The 3,608-nt window shown below is 48.3% G+C and overlaps 1 pseudogene; it reads right to left on the minus strand.

Moving 5' to 3' along the window:
* Nucleotides 1-2,615: 2,615 nt before the first annotated feature.
* LOC119271469 lies at nt 2,616-3,385 on the minus strand (annotated as a pseudogene).
* Nucleotides 3,386-3,608: the final 223 nt, after the last annotated feature.

Below are 3,608 nucleotides of genomic sequence, written 5' to 3' on the forward strand. Positions count from 1 at the left end.
TGGTATTAGGCCTAGACTATCTGTGCCCCTTCATCAATTGGATAGGTGTAGCGACAATTGTTGCTTAGACGGTGGCTTTAGTCTTGCTGTTGTATGGCTTTATAAGGTCTTGTGAGAATAATTAATAAAGTGGCCGTATGCATCGCCCAGATGTAGAGGCCCAGGGTAATCCTCCTTTTCTAAAAAAAAACAGGCCATGACTTGGGCGCTTCCTCATATGAATGGGTTCTTTCCCTCATCCTTCTCCTAGTGGCACGATGGCAACGTCCGAAACGCAAGGATTCATTGGAATGGGCAATGGCGATCGGCGACCACTCTTTGTGTACATTTCCTCCTTTACGTTGAACTTTTTCTCTATACAGGTGTCCTCCCCACGCCTTGCGGCTTTGCTCATGGTCGGGGACGATAGGAGGAGCGCCGCCAAACTAGGGATGATGAGGGGAAGTGTCGCCGTGGCCATAGACGGGGAAAAGACAAAAATAAAGAAAGAAAAAGATCGTTATTTCTCGTCGAGATCTCGCAGGAATTTGGTGGCCGAGTGTCGGTGGGGCTGCGGGATGGTACGTGGTGAGGGTAGTCGCCAGAGGCAAGGAACTCGGCGGGCGTGGAGCCGACGACAAACGGGAAAGAGGGCTGGCATGGGGGAAGGACTGAAATTATTCTAAGAAGTGGCCGTGGAAGAGTAAATTTAAAGGGCGGCCGACCCAAGGAGTAAAGATCCTATACTCCTCTAAAGCGGATAAGGGATTGGCTTGGTTTGGTTTAGCCCCTCAAATGTGAATTTTTACTAGTCTAACCGGTTTTAAGAGATCGGCTAGAAATGCTCTAATACCCTAAAAATGGGCGAGGAGATTTCACATCTATCTTGGGGCAGCTGAAAGCCAACATATGTGTCATCTTTATCAGAGTCCCAAGCATGCTTCACCTTTTTGCAGTCTGTTTCAATCGCCACGTTCAGAAAACCCTGCTCTATGGCTAACAATATTGCATCCCGACAAACACTTAACTCAACTGAAAAATGATCGATCATATTGTCGGATCTAATATTTCGTGCCACCAAAATAGTAAAGTGCCCTCATGGCCTCTCGCAACAATACCAACCCCTTCCAATCTCTGGTTTGTTCGAAACTAATTCGTCAGTGTAAGTGAAGACTCTGAAGTGTAAGTGTCCCGACCATGCCAATGGTCATTAAGACGTTAGCTCTGGCTATTTAGCTAATGTGAAATGCAGGATAAGGAAAGAAAACCAAGACGGAATGAACTATTTCAGAAGTAGCCACGAAATTACGGATGCCAAATCTGACGCTTTGCTGCTAGGTTAATCTGAATCATGTTTGCATTGCTTTCTTGACATATTCAGAGATTCAGAATACAACAAACACAAAACAAGCGTTCTTTACTTGCTTCATTTTCATACCTTCCATACTCCATCCACATGTTATATAACCTCTCAAGAAGCTTCAATTGTTACAAGGAATGTAAACTAGCATGAGCCTGTGGGGGGCTCTCTGAACATTGGGAACCCTCACCTGGTGTTCCTTCTTCGACAATATCAAGGTTCACAGAAGCTGATAACTCTAAATGGGCAGCTATCATGGAGCCCAGAGAGGATGGCAATCCAGCATCCCTTATAAGTGTAATTATTGCGCACTTTGGTTTTTGCCACAACAAGTCTTGTAATATTTTCTACTTTCGCATTGCTTTTTCTTGGAATCGCAACTAACTTGCATGAACATTTTGATAGACCTCTAGAGAGGCAAAAGGACAATTTCCTAGCTCAATGTGGGATCATACTCTTACTTCGAAAAGGCTACAAGTCAACCAAGTGCACTTGCAAGACATTAGTCGTTTCCCTCGCCTGAGATAGCCATGACAATCCTTGATGGATGGGTCAAAGGTACCGAGCAATGGGAGGGGGCCTGATGGACAAGAAGGTGGTACATGTGGTCCTAGTGCTTTCTTACAGTGTTGGGTCGACGATCATAATGACCAGTGACGACAATGCCCCCGTGCAGTGTCAGGGGAAAAGCCTAGGGTAGTTTACCATGATCCCAGAATCCCCCGACCGCGAGATGTCTACTTCATCAAAGGCCAACAACCGCAACTCGCAATTCAATCATGCCCGGCTAGAGTGCAACGAGGACATAACTCGGATGATCCACCCTCTGGACATAACCCAGACTATCCACCCTCTAGTTAGTGTTCCCTTTTAAAGTTATATTTGTTCCTTTTTCTATGCTGGGTGCCTTTGGCTCGAAGGAAGTAGCAACTTGTGAATGGATTAAGAATTTTAATTGCCTATATTTGTTTATTACTAGTTCACTGCATTGTCAAACAATTGATAGTACCACAAACATATATAGGAAAACCGGTATTCAATAAAATGTTTATGGTCATTTTGAATAGAAAAAAGTCCATTTTACCCCTTGAAGAAAATGGGTGGTTCGCATAACTCCTGAACTTTTTTTCAGAGCTCTTAACCCTCTGATCTAACCAATCCCGTTCGGAAATTGTCATTGGTGGGTTAGCATGGTGGTTTTGCTGACATGGATGAGGTCAAAGCAGTTTGTTGACAAGTGGGGCCACGTCGTCAGGTGAGGACTTTGAGGTCGGGCGGCTTCGGGAGCTCTCACCGGTGGCAATGGCCGGCAGAGGCCGGCAACGACACTATCATCTCCAGGGATTCGAGGCAGACTGACTGTTGTACGCCTCGCTTACTCGCAACGGCCAGAGCTGAGGCAGCATTGTTCCTGAGTGGGGGCCGGAGTTGGAGCTCGACGGGAAGCTCGTTTTTGTCGGTCATCTCTGAAATTGAAAGGGGGAAAGAGTGAGAGGCGAGGGAAGGATGCTAAAGCCTCTAGGAAATTGTCGACGGACGCTCTCCATTGCCGGAATTGGAGAAATGTTCGCGGCGACTTCGCCGGAGCCAAGGAAGGAGATGGTCTCGGGCCAATTCGTTCCAAGGGGAGGACCAGCTTGTTGGCGCGATTCGGGAGAGGCACTTCAAGGCCGTCGACGTCAAGCACAAGGGCGGTGGCGACTGGCGACGGAACAGAGCAGAACCTTCCCGGGCGCCTCGTGGCAGCCACATCGAGCGCCGCCGCCTGCTTCTTCGCGTGCTGCCTCTTGATGATGCTCCCCGGCTGCTCTAGCGCGGGCGGCAGCGCAAAGGCGCTGCAGGACAGCAGGAGGCGACGGCCGCGACCACCTGCGGGCTCAGCACGATCAGCATGGCTGCTGGTGGCGCCGGCCGCTCCATTGGTGATGGGCGTGCCGGTAGACTGCTCCACGGGCGCGGCCATCTTGGTGTGCAGCTGCAGCCTTGGCACCTCACAAGCTTCCTGGCATCTCTCCTGGGAACCTGCGGGGCGGCCTTCAACTCCATGGATCTGATGCTAGCTTGCTCATCTAAGGTGCGTTTGGTTCAGGAACGAAGTGTAATGGAATGTTATGGTTCCGTTCTACTGGAATGGATCGGTTCCATCTCTATGTTTGGTAGAGACAATTCAAAGGAATGGAATGGTTATATTTTGATGTTTGATTTAAGGGATGAAATGAGATGAATTTGTTCAGTGAAACAAAATTGCTGAATAAAATGGTCATCTATC

The sequence above is a fragment of the Triticum dicoccoides genome, chromosome 3A (assembly GCF_002162155.2).
Source record: "Triticum dicoccoides isolate Atlit2015 ecotype Zavitan chromosome 3A, WEW_v2.0, whole genome shotgun sequence".
Lineage (NCBI taxonomy): Eukaryota > Viridiplantae > Streptophyta > Magnoliopsida > Poales > Poaceae > Triticum > Triticum dicoccoides.